This window comes from Schistocerca piceifrons, chromosome 1 (genome assembly GCF_021461385.2).
Source record: "Schistocerca piceifrons isolate TAMUIC-IGC-003096 chromosome 1, iqSchPice1.1, whole genome shotgun sequence".
Classification (NCBI taxonomy): Eukaryota; Metazoa; Arthropoda; class Insecta; order Orthoptera; family Acrididae; genus Schistocerca; species Schistocerca piceifrons.
In genome coordinates, this window is record NC_060138.1 from 1149795865 (window position 1) to 1149816455 (window position 20591).

Below are 20591 nucleotides of genomic sequence, written 5' to 3' on the forward strand. Positions count from 1 at the left end.
ATGAAATGGTATTACAAACAGCTACAAGAGAGTTACAGTTTGATATTGATACTATTTAGTGTTGTAGGCCTTCGCTTACTATTGCTATTTTTGTATGTTTATCTCTTCTTCACTTCTTGTGTGTGATATAGCATCTGACGCCGTGTATGTGCTTCTGCCTGTTTCGTTTACCATGTACTGCTGATCTGTCCGATGTGGAGCCTGTCTTATTCTAGCGTATGGTCTCTCCTGTTTGTATGCTGCATACAGTGCTCGCGATACTTCGTCTGCGATGTTTGTTATAGAATTTCAGTCACCTCGTCAGCGTATTAACTGTGCTATGTCCTGGTTTCCTAAGCTCTGCCTTATGTGTCCTGGGGCATCGCAGATGAACATTGTGTGTTCAGGTGTACCACTCTCACCACAGGCACAAGTGTGTGTTTCAGGCCAAACCTGTAGAGTTGCACAGGATACGGGCCATAGCCCGTGAGAAGGTGCAGCATGCCGCGTGTTGGATTTATGTACTTCAGATTCATCCGCTCTCGTATACTGGGGAAGTAAGAGTAGACTCGTCTTCCCTTATCAGCTGTGTCCCATTCTGTCTGCCCCACTTGTTTCATTTTCGTTTGTCGGTTATGTCTTGTCCAGATATTGCTGTTATTTTGTCGCGTCTTCCCCTCTTCAGCCAGTATGCAGCTGCTCTGTGGCGAATTGTCTAAAGGGAAAACTCCCAGTACCACGACAGTGCCTGAATCGAGGTCCAGGGTCCCGGTTTCGATTACCAGCGGGGTCAGGGATCTTCACCTGCTTCGAGATGACTGGGTGTTTGTGTTCTCCTCATCCTTTCATCCTCATTGATGAACGTGGCAGACTGGACTGAGCAAAGGTTGGGAATTTGTACGGGCGCTGGTAATCAAGCAGTTGAGCGCCCCACAAACCAAACATCAACATCATCAGTTGTGTCCCATACATAAATGACCTAGTGAATGACATCGGAAGTTCACTGAGGCTTTTTGCGGATGATGCTGTGGTATATCAAGGGGTTGTAACAATGGAAAATTGTACTGAAATGCGGGAGGATCTGCAGCGAATTGACGCATGGTGCAGGGAATGGCAATTGAATCTCAATGTGTACAAGTGTAATGTGCTGTGAATACAAAGAAAGATAGATCCCTTATCATTTAGCTACAAAATAGCAGATCAGCAACTGAAAGCAGTTAATTCCATAAATTATCTGGGAGTACGCATCAGGAGTGATTTAAAATGGAATGATCATATAAAGTTAATCGTCGGTAAAGCAGATGCCAGACTGAGATTCATTGGAAGAATCAGAAGGAAATGCAATCCGAAAACAAAGGAAGTAGGTTACAGTACGCTTGTTCGCCCACTGCTTGAATACTCCTCAGCAGTGTGGGATCCGTACCAGATAGGGTTGATAGAAGAGATAGAGAAGATCCAACGGAGAGCAGCGCGCTTCGTTACAGGATCATTTAGTAATCGCGAGAGCGTTACGGAGATGATAGATAGACTCCGGTGGAAGACTCTGCAGGAGAGACCCTCAGTAGCTCGGTACGGGCTTTTGTTGAAGTTTCGAGAACATACCTTCACCGAAGAGTCAAGCAGTATATTGCTCCCTCCTACGTATATCTCGCGAAGATACCATGAGGATAACATCAGAGAGATTAGAGCCCACACAGAAGCATACCGACAATCCATCTTTCCACGAACAATACGAGACTGGAATAGAAGGGAGAACCGATAGAGGTACTCAAGGTACCCTCCGCCACACACCGTCAGGTGGCTTGCGGAGTATGGATGTAGATGTAGATGTAGATCATGACTCGAGGTCCTATCGAAAGCCCCCGAGATTCTAAGTACAACACTCCTCTGGCCACGCCTCATAATGGTTCTACGCGTACCTAAGCGTAATCGATGTGCACAAGCACTAGCTGCAAAATAAAGTTATTGACTCCTGTGTAGTAGAGACGACCTGATGACACGTCAGCTGCTGGAGCCCTCACCTGGGGAGCCGATGGCTGTTGGCCGGCATCGACCGGCCGCAGCCGCCGAATAACCCAATTAAGCCTCGCCGGCTCTCCTGAAAGGCACGAGGCGGCCTGTGGCGTTTCTGGCCGCCAATGCCGCTAATCGAATGTCATTGACGGCGCGCGCCACTGCCGCGATCTCTCCCCCTTCCCTCCACCTCCTGGTACGGCGCATCGACATCGGCGGCCGGTAATTCGGGCAAGTCGGATTCTCAGTGGCCTCCCGCGCGACGCGCAGTGGCCGATAACTGATTCAAAACACAGACAAACGCGCCAATTGAGCCTGATTGCGTCGATCTTTTTTTGGGATGTTATCGACTTCTTTTCTCCCTAAAAAGAGCTACAGATAGTTCGCACGTCGAACACAGCAAGGATGCCGCAGGTTAGATATGCTCAGCGAAATTAATAATATAATATTTCAATTTAAACGTAAACTTTGTCCGCGGTACCGACCGACCGCCATGTCATCCTATACCAATGGCATTGCTGATCGCAGCATGGAGGGGCGTGGAGTCAGCACGCCGCTCTGCCGGCCGTTGTTGCAGGTTTTCGTGAGCTGGTGACTCTATTACTCGGTCCAGTAGCTCCTCAGTTGGCTTCAATAGGCTAAGAGCACCCCGTTCCAATGTCGCGTATGTATCTGGAATAAGCAGCGGGAAGTACTGAGAGTGTGTTGCTACGGGTATAATGCTGAACAAGGTGTGCCGATAAAGTAGTAAACTAACGTCAGCAGGGACGCTAGGAAGCAGTAGGAACTGAGTTTTTGTAAGGATTGTGCAGGCTACGTGACCAGCAGCACAGAAGCTTCTGGAAGCAGCAGAAGTCAGGAGGACCGCGTGATGGCGTGGGAGGCGCGTAATGCGAGCCTATGTAAGCGGCGCCGCAGGCGCTGCTGAAGATACCGATTCCGATCTTAGTCTGCCTCAGGCTCTGGACCTACTTTGCTCTCGCCCCGGGAGGGGGCTCAGTTTCTTGTGGCACTTAGCTGCACAAGATACATGCAAGACCACACAACATAGTCGATGTGTTAGTGCCTCATAGGATTCGACAGTAATTTCCAATCCTGCTTTGTTGTTTAGTCACGGTTATTATTCAGAGTTCCTCGTCCTTTCCCCACCGAGTTCCCCTATCTGAAAACAACCTGGTATTTCCGGGAATCGAACCTGGGTCCTATGCGTGGCTGTCACCGGCGCTGATCACTCAGCTATGGAGGTGGACATATTTCATTATACACATCCAAACACTGAATATATCACAACATGAACACGTTACCCGAACAGTAGCAAACTGATACTCTAGTATTCACATGCCTGTGGGGTACGCATTTTGGCATCACATTTTTCCTATGACAGCCGGCCGAAGTGGCCGTGCGGTTAAAGGCGCTGCAGTCTGGAACCGCAAGACCGCTACGGTCGCAGGTTCGAATCCTGCCTCGGGCATGGATGTTTGTGATGTCCTTAGGTTAGTTAGGTTTAACTAGTTCTAAGTTCTAGGGGACTAATGACCTCAGCAGTTGAGTCCCATAGTGCTCAGAGCCATTTTTTTTTTCCTATGACAGGCTTCTAGATGTTGTCGAGGGAACTTAGCAGACAACTGTTTGATAAGGAATTGGTTCTAAGCACTGTGGGACTTAACATCTGAGGTCATCAGTCCCCTAGACTCAGAACTACTGAAACCTAACTAATCTAAGAACATCACACCGTCCGCAGCTCGTGGTAGTGCGGTAGCGTTCTCGCTTCCCACGCCCAGGTTCCCGGGTTCGATTCCCAGCGGGGTCAGGGATTTTCTCTGCCTCGGATGACTGGGTGTTGTGTGATGTCCTTAGGTTAGTTAGGTTTAAGTAGTTCTAAGTTCTAGGGGACTGATGACCATAGATGTTAGGTCCCATAGTGCTCAGAGCCATTTGAACCATTTGAACATCACACACATCCATGCCCGTGGCAGGATTTGAACCTGTGACCGTAGGAGCCGCGTGGTTCCGGACTCAATCGCCTAGAACCGCTCCACCATAGCGGCCGGCGACGAACGTATACGTTAGGACAAGCGGCGATATTTGGCATGAATAGGCTATGGAAGCAGGTGACCGACTCGAGAGCCTTTGGTAACAGCACGACATCGCCTGCAGCACCTCTCCTGAGCTCGTAACCATATCAGTTGGACCCTAGAAAACTGGAGAACCATGCTCTGGTCAGATGAGTCCCGATTTCAGTTGGTAAGAGCTGATGGATGGTAGGGTTTCAGTGTGGCGCAGATCCCGCGAAGCCATGGACCCAAATTGTCAACAAGGCACTGTGCAAGCTGGCGGTGGCTCCATAATGGGCTGGGCTGTGTTTACATGAAATGGACTGGGTCCTCTGGTTCAAATGAATCGAACATTGGCTAGAAATGGCTATTGCGGCTACTTTGAGATCATTCATGGATTTCACGTTACCAAACAAAGATGGAATTTTTATGGATGGCAATTCCATGTCACCGGCGACAATTGTTTGCGATTGGTTTGAAGAACATTCTGGACAGTTGGAGCGAATGATCTGGCCACCCAGATCGTCCGACAAGAATGCCATCGAACATTTATGGAGCATAATCGAGGTGATTGTTCGTTCATAAAATCCTGCGCTAACAACATTTTCGCAGTTATGGACGAGTATAGAGGCAGAATGGGTCAATGTTTCTGCAGGGGACGTCTAACGACTTGTTGAGTCCATACCACGTCGAGTTGCAGAAATATGCCAGGCAGAAGGAGGTCCGATACGATATTAGGGGGTATCCCCTGACTTCTGTCAACACAGCTTATGCGACAGTCGTAACAGGTTCTCTCCTCGATTTCTAGGAAAGTACACGTTTGTGGACCCCAGGTATGATGACAGAAAAACGATCGGTTTTCAGTTATCTTTCGATCCAGTCAATTTTGAGTCGATTGCGCGTCACGTACTTCAGGGGTCGGTTTTCTCAGAAACGGGTTGATATTGAGCCAAAATGCCCCAGACTCTTTCATTTTACTATGAAATGAATACCCTTAGCTGCATACAGGCGTTGATATAAGTCAACGGGGACAGTCGAAAATGTGTGCCCCGACCGGGACTCGAACCCGGGATCTCCTGCTTACTTTGCAGACGCTCTATCCATCTTTTTCTTTTTTCCTTTTTTTTTCGATATAGGTCGTTGCGTTTGGTCTGGGCGGACGTCACAAGACATCCGTTCAAGTTGATCGTTGATTCTTTTACTCAGTTTTTTTTACTACAGATGGCGAACAGCCCTCTGACCGAACACGCTGAACTACCGTGCCGGCTACCTTTCACTCAATTTTTTTTTTTTATTACAGAGGGTAGCTAAACCCTCTGACCGAACACGCTGAGCTACCGTGCCGGCAGGCTGCTCTCAGGCACCGAGAACACAGAGGATAACGCGACTGCAGGAACTCATCTCTGGCACGCCTACCGTGAGACCACATTCGCAACGTATTGTCCCCCACCATATTCATAGTGCCCGTGCCCATCATACTCATGGCTCGCGGCTTTACTGCAGATTCAAATGGTTCAAATGGCTTTGAGCACTATGGGACTTAACTCCTGAGGTCATCAGTCCCCTAGAACTAAGACTACTAACTAACCTAAGAACATCACTCACACCCATGCCCGAGGCAGGATTAGAACCTGCGACCGTAGCGGTCGCGCGGTTCCAGACTGTAGCGCCCAGAACCGCTCGGCCACTCCGGCCGACTGCCGATTCCCATAAGAGTTCGGGCACTTTTTTATATACTCACCGGCCATTTGACTGTCTTCTTCTGTGCGGATGCACAAACAGTGCCCGAACTCTTACGGGAATCAGCAGTAAAGCAGCGAGTAATGTGTATAATGGCCAGGGGCACTATGAGTATAGTGCGGAACAATACGTTGCGAATGTAGGTCTCACGGAAGGCGTGCCAGAGATACGTTCCTGCAGTCGCACTATCCTCTGTGTCCTCGGTGGTTCGGATGGATAGAGCGTCTGCCTTGTAAGCAGGAGATCCCGGGTTCGAGTCCCGGTCGAGGCACACATTTTCAACTGTCCCCATTGACTCATATCAACGCCTGTATGCAGCTAAGGGTATTCATTTCATAGCAATTTCATTCTAACGAGCTGCATGGTCACCGATTGTATCTGTTCTTTCGGACATGTCCGAAAGAACTGATACCATCTTCATATACACTACTGGCCATTAAAATTGCTACACCAAGAAGAAATGCAGATGCTAAACGGGTATTCATTGCACAAAAATTTTATACTAGAACTGACATGTGATTACATTTTCACGCAATTTGAGTGCATACATCGTGAGAAATCAGTACCCAGAACACCCAACTCTGGCCGTAATAACGGCCTTGATACGCCTGGGCATTGAGTCAAAAAGAGCTTGGATGGCGTGTACAGGTACAGCTGCCCATGCAGCTTCAACACGATAACACAGTTCATCAAGAGTAGTGCCTGGCGTATTGTGACGAGCCAGTTGCTCGGCCACCATTGACCAGACGTTTTCAGTTGGTGAGAGATCTGGAAAATGTGCTGGCCAGAGCAGTTGAAATGTAGGTTTTTTACAGGGATCGAATGAAGGGTAGAGCCACGGGTCGTAACACATCTGAAATGTAACGTCCACTGTTGAAAGTGCCGTCAGTGCGAACAAGAGGTGACCGAGACGTGTAACCAATGGCACCCCATACAGTCACAACGGGGGGATACGCCAGTGTGGTGATGACGAATACACGCTTCCAATGCGCGTTGACCGCAATGTCGCGAAACACGGATGCGACCATCATGATGCAGTAAACAGAACCTGGATTCATCCGAAAAAATGACGTTTTACCATTCGTGCACACAGGTTCGTCTTTGAGGCGCTACTGTCTGTGATGCAGCGTCAAGTGTAACCGCAGCCATGGTCTCCGAGCTGATAGTCCATACTGTTGCAAACGTCGTCGAACTGTTCGTGCATATGTTTGTTGTCTTGCAAACGCCCCCATCTGTTGACTCAGGGATCAAGACGTGGCTGCACGATTCGTTAGAGCCATGCGGATAAGATGCCTGTCATCTCCACTGCTAGTGATACGAGGCCGTTGGGATCCAGCACGGCGTTCCGTATTACCCTCCTGATTCCATCGATCCCATATTCTGCTAACAGTCATTGAATCTCGACTAACGCGAGCAGCAATGTCGCGATACGATAAACCGCAATCGCGATAGGCTACAATCCGACCTTTATGAAAGTCGGAATTGTGATGGTACGCCGGCCGCGGTGGTCTCGCGATTCTAGGCGCGCAGTCCGGAACCGCGCGACTGCTACGGTCGCAGGTTCGAATCCTGCCTCGGGCATGGATGTGTGTGATGTCCTTAGGTTAGTTAGGTTTAAGTAGTTCTAAGTTCTAGGGGCCTGATGACCACAGCTGTTAAGTCCCATAGTGCTCAGAGCCATTTTTTGTGATGGTACGCATTTCTCCTTCATACACGAGGCATCACAACATCTTTTCACCAGGCAAAGCCAGTCGACTGCTGTTTGTGTATGAGAAATCGGTTGGAAACTTTCCTCATGTCAGCACGTTGTAGGTGTCTCCACCGGCGCCAACCTTGTGTGAATGCTCTGAAAAGCTAATCATTTGCATATCTCAGCATCTTCTTTCTGTCGGTTAAATTTCGCGTCTATTGTAACAGTTTTAATCGCCAGTAGTGTATATTTCATTTTAGGTTGTAGACGAGTGACCTGCCAAATATGAACCAAATCGATTGGCCCTGTCTGTGGCTTTCCCCTTGTCAGTAACGAATAAAGACGACTGGCAACACAACTAATGGGGAAGTGGCGAGGAAGAAGGACGAGCGAAAGGCGGAGCGCAGGTCACGTCGGCCGCGCCGGCCCGGCACGCACTCTGCCGTCCGCCGTCCCTAATGACGCGTCGTGGACTGCGCCTGGAGGGCCCCGGCGGGCCTCGTGCGCAGTCACGCCCGTAATGGCGTCGCGCCGCTATCTGATGAGATTAGGCGCGGCCCGCGGCACGCCCGGCCGATCCAAATGAGGCGGCCCTCATGCGGCGGACTTCTTCCACCCTCGCTCCTAGCCGCTCTTATTTTTACGAGCACGTTTCCGTCCCCAGGGCGACAGTATTCAACAACAGAAAGCTTGCCGAGGTGCGCTCCTCAGATTGAGTTCTTTCGTCGAGCACTTCGTTTTGTCAGCAACGTTCAGAAAGGCCGACGACTGCAGTTCGTCCGTGACACATCTACATCTACAGCAGGGCTTTACAACATACGTGTTCGCGGAGCAAGCTGTGAGCAGCAAGGCACGAGCACGGAGCAGCGCGAGCACGCTACCCCCACTACCGGACCAGAGCGGAGAGTGGGGAAAGTCACGTGGGGCACACAACAGCTGCCGCCAGTCAACGTAAATCCGCGGCCACCTGCAGGGATATCACTCACGAATTATTACTGCGACAAATGAAACAAATAAAGGAGAATGTATACTTGCCACATAATTTTATTAGCTTAGTGTATGCCTCTACATTCGCATCAATTTGTGAACTGTTACACAATAAAAGGTGTCACTGAAGTGTGGGATTCTAGGTTATCTTGTACTATTTGCCCTTTACAATTGCGTCTATGTTCGGAGTAATTGTTCTTGTCCACTTTGGGCGCTGCGTGCAGTTTAAATTTGGATCAGACAATGCGTTTCTCAGGCGCGTCTTATTACATTTCATTGCAGAGAACAGTTGTTCACAAACATACGTGGAACCGAACATTGATATTATTGTATCCGCCAGTTTGTGCAAACGAGGAAATCTATCCTGAGGGAAGTGTCTGTTGAATTCCAAAATGTTTTTCTTGTTCTGAAATGTGTTTCTGTATTCTCTGTCACAGTGCAGGTCAATAATTTCTTGCTGCAGCTCAGGACGAATCTCTTAAATATTCGCTGAATATGGAGAGAACAGATCAGAATCACTGTCTAGTGCTGTCAGATATTGAAAGCACTGATCAACTAAACTATGTGAATAACGTTCACAGTCATTGTGAACATCTTGCATGGATGATAATTTAGGAAAATGAGCTAGGTTTCCTGTTTCCAGCTGACTCACCCAAAGTGTCAATTTCATTTTAAAAGCTCGTATTTGATCTATGAAATGAGTAATTAGCAGATCTTTACCTTGTAGTAAAATGTTCAAAGTATTCAGATGGCTAGTTAAATCTGCTACGAACGCGACATCACATTCAAACGTGCGCGCGCATTTCCCTTCCCTCCCCTCCCCTCCCTCCCTACTCCTCCACCTTGCACCTGCACGCGAGCACGTGCCTGAGCAGACGCGAGTACTCGCGCTCAAAACCGGCCAGCTGTTAAGCCCTGATCTACAGGGTGAAGTGAATGTCACCGACAAAATGACCGAGTTTTTTCAGCGATATTTTCCGAGAATTTTGGGGCCATGTGACTCGTTAAAAAGTAACTGCTCTTAGAATAAAATAATTTTGGGTATTAGACCGCGTCATTAGGAAACACTCTAACCAACTAACATACCAACATACCGATGTTTCGCCCTTTTATGCAGTCGTCCTCTTCATAGATAAAGCAAAAGCGTTATGTTGAAAGAACCTCTTAGTAAAAAATTCGTTTAAGCTATGTTGGCAACACCGCGTAGTGTGCTGTTCGTTTCTTCCAAAAATCAGATTGTCATACCAGAGTTGGAACCTTAATTGTGGCAACTATTTATTTGCAGCTTGCCGCGCGGGATTAGCCGAGCGGTCTGAGGCGCTGCAGTCATAGACTGTGCGGCTGGTCCCGGCGGAGGTTCGAGTCCTCCCTCGGGCATGGGTTTGTGTTTTTCCTTAGGATAATTTAGGTTAAGTAGTGTGTAAGCTTAGGGACTGATGACCTTAGCAGTTAAGTCCCATAAGATTTCACACAAACATTAACAGCACGTACAAAATAGATACGTGTTTCAAAGTTTAAATGACCTTCAAAGTAGTCACCAGCATTGTGTATAACCCGTTGCCAGCGATGTGGAAGTCGTAGGATACTCTTAGCTGTGCCAGTTGTATTGACAGTTCGAGCGGCGCTGTCTGCTGCCCGACGAATTTGTAGCAGTTCTGAAGTGAATGCCGTGAAGTGTTTCCTTCAGTTTAGAAATCGAGCTGAACTCACGAGGGCTTAAGTCAAGGGAGTGTAGTAGGTGGTATAGCACTTAGCAGCCCATCAGTCAAACATATCAGTAACAGCTTGCACTGTACGTGCTTGAGCATTGTCCTGCAAAATGATGGTCAGGTCCTGCAGAAAGTGTCATCACTTCTTTCTCTATGCTGTTCATTTTTGGAACACAACCTACGACCAGTTTAGAGAGAGAAGTAATGACAGTTTCTGCAGGACATTACCATTTTTTTTTTTTTTTGCTAATACTGGTATGTCATATATGTGCTCATTTCGTATAGTCAGTCTTTGCTGTTAGTGATTACAACCTGATCATCTCAAAATAGTAACGTCATTATATAATTTTACTGGTTAAAATCGTATGTTTAATTCTACGGTTTGATTTTTCATTGCTGTACCATTTCGTCAGACTATATATTAAAAGACCGGTTGCAAAAGGCTGCAGCCTTATCGAACTCCTAAATTAATATCCTCTGTTCTTTTCTAACTATCCCCAGCATTCATTTTTCTGTAAAAACTTAAAATGTGGCCGTCATAGTAAGATATGTATGTTGTATAAGTCTCTTTATTTTAGACCTAATATCTCACAGCGGCTGATTCTGTACACTACACAGACAGTGAAACAAAAACACGCACACGCAGTCAAGATTTATATAGAGAGAAGTGATAGTGAATGCAGAGACACCGGAAACGCGCTTGGATGAATTGTGCCCCCGTGTAAATAATGGCACAGGAACTGGCCGTCTTTCGGGGCACGTACGTAATATGTTTCCTGATTTCTTCTGCGAGAGACGGTGTCGATTTGTCACCCCCCCCCCCCCCCCGCCCCCAAACCTCCCGCCACGGGGTCGCCTTCGCCTTCTTTTGTGTGAGCGGCATTTCTGACCCTAATCGCGCGGATTCTAGCCGCCAGTTGGTTCGCTGCCAACGCTGATATGCGATGTCTGTTTCTTGCACCGCGTATCGACGCTCGGAGGTCCCTACTGTCTTACTGGGCACGGACTCTAGCCCCGAAGCTCGAAGACGCTTCTCCATCCTGCGCTAACAATTCCCTAATGGTACCATACCGCGGAACATCGAACCGGAATGCTGTCATAATAGGAATGCGCAAAGACACAAAGATAATAACCCATATTTGGAACAGATTGGCGATGTCAGCATGAGTAGACCTTCTGATCAATAGTTGCTAACCTGCGCTAGAGTGATCCGGGAGGAGATCCCCATCGGGGAGAGGTGCCTTAAGCTGTCGTTTCCGACAGATGGTGACAGATGACAACACCATCGGTAGGGAACTCGCTAACTGTAGTGTGACGGGAAGGCAGCTAGAAATGTTCTGTGTTTATTGTTTCTCCACTTTTAAACTAACAAATACAAGGTAAGAGCTAAAGCTGACAGCTTCTTAATGGCGCACAGGTATTGTACAGAGCCAGGACATTGGCACTTACACGTTAGCTTACCAACATCAGCATTAACAGTAAAGGGACTAGCAAGGGCATCAAATCATGACTTTATTGAATTATGATAATATGAGGCACTGTCGAGCAGTATTCCCTGCATGTCTGCATGATTGAGCCACTAATTGAAAGCGTTGGTGAAAAGTGTCTGAAGTTGAGAATTGTGGAGTATAAAGTCTGCAGCTGGTCGTAGCTCGCCGGGCCGCCGTGGGCGGCAGGTAGCGGTCACCGGAAACGTGGGACAATACGGCGCTTTTGGGGATAGCCCGGCATCCGGAGCCACCTGTGCTGGGCAACACGTGGCGAAGACGGGAATTTCCTTTGCCTAGGGGCGATATGACCTACTCCATCATTGGCTAGATCTCAGAAATGCCGTTGGAGGGATTTCGGCTATGATAGAGCGTTCGACATTGGCCGAAACTGAGTATTCTTCCGCCGCGTTTTCGTACGCGTGGGAGACGGGAGAATTGGGGAGAGAGAGGACTTCGCCTTCAGCCATCTAGCGGTACGGACTTTGAGACGGCGTCTTGGCCTTTGTCTTCATAGGGAGCTATACGGTCTGTATCGCAGCATTGCACCAACGCGTTGCAGAGTTCTGTAGTTAGAGCTCCTTGTGAGCTCAGAAGCGCGATTTTCACCAACGCTTAACCACTTCCAACAACTTACCTAATATTCATGATCTGGTAGTTATCCTTGCGAGGTGACGAGTATTTATCAACGTAGCTGCCGGTAAAAGGGGCGCGTAATTGCAAAATTAAGAAGGGTGTAAGACAAGGCTGTAGCCTTTCGCCCCTACTCTTCAATCTGTACATCGAGGAAGCAATGATGGAAATAAAAGAAAGGTTCAGGAGTGGAATTAAAATACAAGGTGAAAGGATATCAATGATACGATTCGCTGATGAGATTGCTATCCTGAGTGAAAGTGAAGAAGAATCAAATGATCTGCTGAACAGAATGAACAGTCTAATGAGCACACAGTATGGTTTGAGAGTAAATCGGAGAAAGACGAAGGTAATGAGAAGTAGTAGAAATGAGAACAGCGAGAAACTTAACATTAGGATTGATGGTCACGAAGTCAATGAAGTTAAGGAATTCTGCTACCTAGGCAGTAAAATAACCAATGACGGACGGAGCAAGGAGGACATCAAAAGCAGACTCGCTATGGCAAAAAAGGCATTTCTGACCAAGAGAAGTCTACTAATATCAAATACCGGCCTTAATTTGAGGAAGAAATTACTGAGGATGTACTTCTGGAGTACAGCATTGTATGGTAGCGAAACATGGACTGTGGGAAAACCGGAACAGAAGAGAATCGAAGCATTTGAGATGTGGTGCTATAGACGAATGTTGAAAATTAGGTGGACTGATAAGGTAAGGAATGAGGAGGTTCTATGCAGAATCGGAGAGGAAAGGAATATGTGGAAAACACTGATAAGGAGAAGGGACAGGACGATAGGACATCTGCTAAGACATGAGGGAATGACTTCCATGGTACTAGAGGGAGCTGTAGAGGGCAAAAACTGTAGAGGAAGACAGAGATTGGAATACGTCAAGCAAATAATTGAGGACGTAGGTTGCAAGTGCTACTCTGAGATGAAGAGGTTAGCACAGGAAAGAAATTTGTGGCGGGCCGCATCAAATCAGTCAGTAAACAGATGACCAAAAAAAAAAAAAAAATTGTAAATTTTTAATGTGCCATTCTCTGCAGTGTGTGGGTGGAGAAAGAAATTCACATTTTTTTGTAAATTTTGTCAGTTGTGGGGGATATCGAATTAAATGCCAGTATTATAATCGAATTATCGACTTCATTTACCCTGTCCCTGTAAGCTTTACATTACTCTAGTCACTACACAGCTTGCCCAGACGGGAGGGAAAGAAGGTTTGCGGTCTTCTGTGTCAGCGACGGACAGATAAGCTTACAATATTTTCAAGTGCTTGCTAGCGTATGAATAAAGCGGATGAGGCAAATGTTAGATATGTTGAACATAGCGGCTACTTTTTGGTGTATGTTGTCAACCGCAGTTTCCATGCGATGGACATTTGTTCTGGCATCTCAACCCGATCCTAGAGAGATATGCCACTGTTTTGTTGGGGTAAGATGAATTTTTACCCCTAAATCATGTAGACTTTATTTTCATAACAAATGCCTTTAATGCACGTAAGAACATCAAATAAGTATTAGTGGTCTGAAGAACCCCTTCAGATGGCTGTGGAGCATGTAATGAACTGTTTTAGAGCTTCCCAAAATATGGCACCCCATACAGATCTCTGAAACGACGTCTGACGAAGAACGTTGAAAATTAGCTGAAATTCTCACATAAGGCAGTCGAATGGAAGAGACAAGGGCCATATCACAGCAAATTAGGTCTAAAAGCAATCTAGTATTAGCGAAACAGACATTTCACAAAACGGCAGTGATTATTGTGATCAGGATGGTAGTAAAAAATCGCATAAAATGAAATGAAGATAATCACCCGTGAGTTACAAAATGCTAATGGAAGTCCAGCTTGTACAAGAAGAATGCGCAGAGAATTAAAAATCGTGAGTACAGTGGTAGAAAAGCTCCTCGCAAATCACACTGCTAAGCGACGCTTAAGGTTGTGTAAACAGCATAACCTCTTTGGAAGACACTATCCTTTCCGTTCAACTGATTATCGAAATCCTATGGCGTATCTGACAAAATTAGAGTGTGATAGGCAAACCTTAAATTTTTTGGTTTCTTTTCCCCGAACTTTAAATTTTTCTTTACATCTCTCACAGCTTGCTGAATGTACGTGTCGATACATATTGGGGATAGGCTATAATCTTGTCTCACTGCATTCTCAATGACTGCTTCTTTCTCATGTCCTTCGACTCATATATATGCAGTCTGATTTCTGTACAAACTCTATGTAACCTTCCGGTTTCCGTGTCATATCCACGATTACTTTCAGAATTTCATTGTATTCCAGTCAGTATGGTCAAATTTGTCTATAAGATCGGAAACGAGAGACTGAATTTCCTCTACGTCAAGAGCTAGGAGCTCAATAACATTTTTTAAAAGTATGCTTTTAAACTGCTTTCCATTACACACAAGAGTCGTATCACCGAGTACAGTTAATTTTTTTTATTCATATCTGAAACTTGGTGATTAACATAATAACTGTTGATATACATAAACCTATGATCACATTCTGTGTAGATGAACGAACATTACAAAATCCCTAATGCCTAAAATTTGTTTAAGGCTTTCACTCTCTACACGCACTCACCATATCTGAGTAAAAATGTCGGCTCTCTTGTTCATTAGCTGATCAAGATATACATTCTCTTTAGCCGATCCTAGAGTCTCTGCCCGGAACAAGGAAGGAAGATTAGTGCGTTTAACGGACCGGCCACAGCGGGGTGATCAGAGACGGAGTACAAGCTCGTGTTACGAAAGGATGGGGAAGGAAATTAGCCGTCCCATTTGCAAAAGAACCATACCGTGGTTTGCCTCGAGAGATTAATGGGGATTTGAAACCTCGTACTTCCGAATGGAAGTCAACCATGTTAAGCACTGTGATACATCGCTCGGTAGTCTTTATTCGGATCATCACATTTCCATTCACAACCAACTTACTGAAGGTCGTTCGCGTCTCCGAGGTGTTTACGTTAACACGAGCTACTACACGGTATCCTACAGGATGGTAAATCAGAGACTGCAGATCCTCCACGTCTTTAGGTACGTGTACCACTCACCTGAAAAGTGTTAAAGTCTTCTAATCGATATCCAAAGGGGAAGCTTGTGGGGAGACCTAATCGTACAGCTTTAGGCACAGCACACTTGCTTGCCAGACCGAAATGTGAACAACTCCCAGGTCCAGCCTGGATGGAGGATTGATGATGATGATGTTTGGTTTGTGGGGCGCTCAACTGCGCGGTTATCAGCGCCAGTACAGTTTCCCAACCTTTGCTCAGTCCAGTTTCGCCACTGTCATGAATGATGATGAAATGATGAGGACAACATAAACACCCAGTCTTCTCGAGGCAGGTGAAATGGTGGATTGAAGACCGCTGGTCTGGCACAGTGGCCGACCTGAGAGTGGTTTTTCTGCTGTTCTCCACGCTGGTCTAGGCAAAAGCTGAAGTGGTTCCTAGGCAACATAAAGGGCATCGAGTCACAAAATTAATATAATAATTGAATTAGGCAAATCGCGAAAATAGTAGGCTTCGCATAATAGGGTAAAACGCTTGGAAAGAGTCAGATAGAACTTCAGTGTCGGAAGCAGTAAGCCGCGCGGGATTAGCCAAGCGGTCTGGGGCGCTGCAGTCATGGAGTGTGCAGCTGGTCCCGGCGGAGTCTCGAGTCCTCCCTCGGGCAAGGGTGTGTGTGTTTGTCCTTAGGATAATTTAGGTTAAGTAGTGTGTAAGCTTAGGGACTGATGACCTTAGCAGTTAAGTCCCATAAGATTTCACACACATTTGAACATCTGAACATTTGAAGAGGTAAATTGTTATGACAAGGCGGAACTACAATCGTCTGCCCATAACTGTGGCTTCCTCGATTGCTCTGGGAGGGAGCTCTTCTGAACTACAACAGATTCACTTTATTACGTGAATGAATAAGAAGATTCACTCAACTTGATACAGTCCTTTGCCGCAGATGTGCTTGACGATTTACAACTGTCATTGACTGTTAATGGCTCAGTATTTGGCGACCTGTTCACTTGAAGTACAATGTTCAACATTTACGAAAGTACATTTCCATCTGAAACTTGAATAACCCACTAGTGTTACTCGATGGTGCTGACTGTTTCAGCTGACGTCACGAACGGGGCGAAATACCTCCACGCTCGGCTCTATATTGACCTCCGTGTGAGGGTGCTGCTGTGCTGAGAGAGAGAGGACATATCTTCTTCAGCTTCCTCCATTCATCGTTGCGCGACACAAGAGAGATTTCGCTAATGCCTGTGTTATCGAAGTGCGTTGCGGACTTTGGTATGGTTCCGTGGTCTTTGGACCGTAACACACAACGTATCTCACCCTGGACTCTCTTGAGAGCGAGCTGCCATGAGCAGGCCTACGCCAGACGTTACAAAGAGCAGAGTACTCCCACCATGGAGTGTCGCAGGGCGAGAGCTTGTCTGGTAGCTCCCGAATGCCCTCAGCTGGGAACAGGCCACCTTTAGGGTTGGTTCCTCCCGTCAGCGGCTGCCCGCCTCCTTATATTGCCACAGCTAGCAGGAAGGAAACGTCTCCAGCCTCCAGGCTCCAGGCTCCAGAGGCCGCCTGGCTGACCGGCGGGCCGCTGCCCTGATTAGACAAGAAGTCTGCCCAGTGGGTCGGAACGAGATACGCTGCCGGCGGCCATTACCTCCGCACAATAAGGCATTCCCCCGCGCTATTCAGCGCTTTCCGCCCCGTTAGCACACCGCCGCGACGCTTATCGGTCCACACTGGGCCGCAGCCGCCCTGGTACGGCGCAAATTTTTCACTGTTGCCCCCTCACGTACTCGGGGGCGACTGCTGCCATTTTTATCCCTGAACGAGTCGTATCAACAGAAGCAGAGACGACAAAAGTTATGCCACACCGTCCTTAATCAAGCTATATTGCACGCTGGTTCGATGACAGCGGCCAAGTTACCGCTCTTCACCCTTGATATACACTACTGGCCATTACAATTGCTACACCACGAAGATGACGTGCTACAGAGGCGAAATTTAACCGACAGGAAAAAGATGCTATGATACGCAAATGATTGGCTTATCAGGGCATTGAACAAGATTGGCGCCGGTGGCGACACCTACAACGTGATTACGTGTGGAAAGTTTCCAACTGATTTCTCATACACAAACAGCAGTTGACCGGCGTTGCCTGGTGAAACGTTGTTGTTATGCCTCGTATAAGGAGGAGAAATGCGTTCCATCACGTTTCCGACTTTGATAAAGGTAGGATTGTAGCCTATTGCGATTGCGGTTTATCGTTTCCCGACATTGCTGCTCGCGTTGGTCGAGATCCAATGACTGTTAGCAAAATATGGAATCGGTGGGTTCAGGAGGGTAATACGGAACGCCGTGCTGAATGCCAGCGGCCTCGTATCACTAGGAGTCAAGATGACAGGCATCTTATCCGCATGGCTGTAACGGATCGTGCAGCCACGTCTCGATCCCTGAGTCAACAGATGGGGACGTTCACAAGACAACAACCATCTGCACGAACAGTTCGGCGACGTTTCCAGCAGCATAGACTATCAGCTCGGAGACCATGGCTGCGGTTACATTTGACGCTGCATCACAAACAGGAGCGCCTGCGATGGGTTACTCAACGACGAACCTGGGTGCACGAATGGCAAAACGTCATTTTTTCGAATGAATCCAGGTTCTGTTTACAGCATCATGATGGTCGCATCCGCGTTTGGCGACATCGCGGTGAACGCACATTGGAAGCGTGTATTCGTCATCGCCATAGTGGCGTATCACCCGGCGTGATGGTATGGGGTGCCATTGGTTACACGTCTCGGTCACCTCTTGTTCGCATTGACGGCACTTTGAACAGTGGTCGTTACATTTCAGATGTGTTACGACCCGTGGCTCTACCCTCCATTCGATCTCTGCGAAACCCTACATTTCAGCAGGATAATTCACGACCGCATGTTGCAGTTCCTGTACGGGCCTCTCTGGATACAGATAATGTTCGACTGCTGCCCTGGCCACCACATTCTCCCACCAATTGAAAACGTCTGGTTAATGGTGGCTGAGCAACTGGCTCGTCACAATACGCCAGTCACTACTCTTGATGATCCGTGGTATCGTGTTGAAGCTGCATGGGCAGCTGTACCTGTATACGCCATCCAAGCTCTGTTTGACTCAATGCCCAGCGTATCAAGGCCAGAGGTGGTTGTTCTGGGTACTGATTTCTCAGGATCTATGCACCCAAATTGCGTGAAAATGTAATCACGTGTCAGTTCTAGTATAATATATTTGTCCAATGAATACCCGTTTATCATCTGCAATTTTAATGTCCAGTAGTAGAAGTTGTAACGTTTCAGCCCATGTGTCGGATAATACAATACGTTTTGCCATATATCAGATACTTCAATATATGTACGCTCAGATATAGCATTAACGAGCCGTAGATGAAAAAATACATATCGGAATACTGTCTTTGAAATTAAGACTTATACAAATTTTATAATTTCAATTTGTCGGATGATGGTAAGTGCACTACAAGGTTCTGGCGAACAGTAAATAAATCATTTAAAAAGTTATTACCTATTGATAATTTAATCTCACTGAAAAACCCCAAGAGCCGAGCAAACACAACGTATTTTGGACCATATCAAAACTGTTGAATTGCCTTGAAATTCACATATTAACCATGTAAATTGCGCCTCAAACTGAAATTCTGAAACACTATTCACTCACACAAATGCTGATACTAACATCTTATTTGAATTTTTGTAGCACTGAAGCAATATCCAAAACTTGAAAAGTCATGTTCAGAAAAAAGACAACAATAAATTTCAGTTTTGTCCTTACAGCTGTCATCAACCACTGTGATCAAATTCGGTGGACTGCTGAGAACACTAAAATGCATTTCTACAAATAACGATCACCGTGAAGAAGCAGAAATATTACATATGAAGTTGCCAACATCCGTTTCATATATAACGTAAATTGCAGCAGTTCTGAGTAACCTGCATAAGGATGTGTAAACGTAAAAAATTCTGTCCGCTTTGGCCAGGTGTGAAATGTTTACCGCAAAAGAGAAGAGATGGGAGTCTGTTGCGAGATTTATTAGAAGACAAACGCGTTTTTTGTATTCTGCATACATTATAGTGTTGCACAATATTACGACTTACACAGCAACTTTCATGGTTTTGATATAGATGTTGAGTAAGAAGTAGCAATAGACCACCAGTATTATTGTCTTATTACAATTAAATCCGTTATAAAAATTCCTGCTAATTTAAGGTTACGATTCTGGGATACTAACTCGTAATTGTTCTCATTTAGTTGCAACGAGTCTCTTGATAGCTTTATATGGCATTAACCTGGTACGCAACAAAATTCGATTCTTTCGACAACTACTACCGTAAAAATCTGAGTCGTTACATTGATATGAACTGTACATATATTCATTTCCTGTATACGATACGCATTCCACCATTTATTTGCGGTGTAGGGGATGAGTACCTTTCGGAATAGTGTAGCTGCTGCAAAATAAGGCCACTTTCGTTCTCGCTTATAAATAGGATTTTGCATCGTTCCTATGATTAACGGGACCCCATCAGTAGCGACATAAAGCAATTTAAAATAAATGACGCCAGTTTATTTCGAGCACTGGTGCAGCTCTTTCAAATGCCCGTCTAATCCGCAACTTGTGCAGTGCGCCAAATAAATTTAATCGACTTTGACGGCTACTGATTGCCTCGTTGCCCTGTAGCACCCATGAGGTAGGTCAAAAATTACTGTTATTTATCATTCTCCCAGCGGCATTGACAGGAGGGGATTACAATGTAGCATCGGACCTCTGCCATTTCAGTAACTCCATGCCATAGGCTCGTACCATCGCTTATGAGCGGAACGCAATTAACCACGATCATAAGATTTGTATGTCACGCACTGCAGCCATTCAGGTTCAAATATATAGAGAGCCTTTACATCATTTCAGTACGGCGCTCATCGAAACCCATTGCAGAGGGCACATTGCCGCCAGTTGGTAATGAAATGTTACACTAAAACAATACAACAGAATTTGTTTCTAGACTAAATTGAGTGTGATGAAAGCCATTCCTCTATATACAAGTATAACTGTATAATTCAATGTTATTAGCCGTCAATTAGTTACGTTCATTTGTGACTATTTTCTATTCTATTAACAACGTCTATGAATGTTTTATTGTGTCAATTGTCGCAGTAATTTAAAAACTAAACGAATATTTGAAAAGGCTGAGGTGCAAATGCCTGTCAAGTCCACCTGATGTAGCTTTCCCGTGG

At 46.3% G+C, this 20591-nt stretch overlaps 1 protein-coding gene and 1 non-coding gene across 2 annotated transcripts in view; one reads left to right on the forward strand and one right to left on the reverse strand.

The window, feature by feature from the left end:
• The window catches only part of LOC124778758 (RNA-binding protein Musashi homolog Rbp6), a 1305122-nt gene that overhangs the window by 321710 nt on the left and 962821 nt on the right, over nucleotides 1-20591 (reverse strand). The window lies entirely within an intron of this gene.
• Trnat-ugu lies at nucleotides 5984-6057 on the forward strand. The gene has a single exon. It is a non-coding gene; the product is annotated as a tRNA-Thr (tRNA).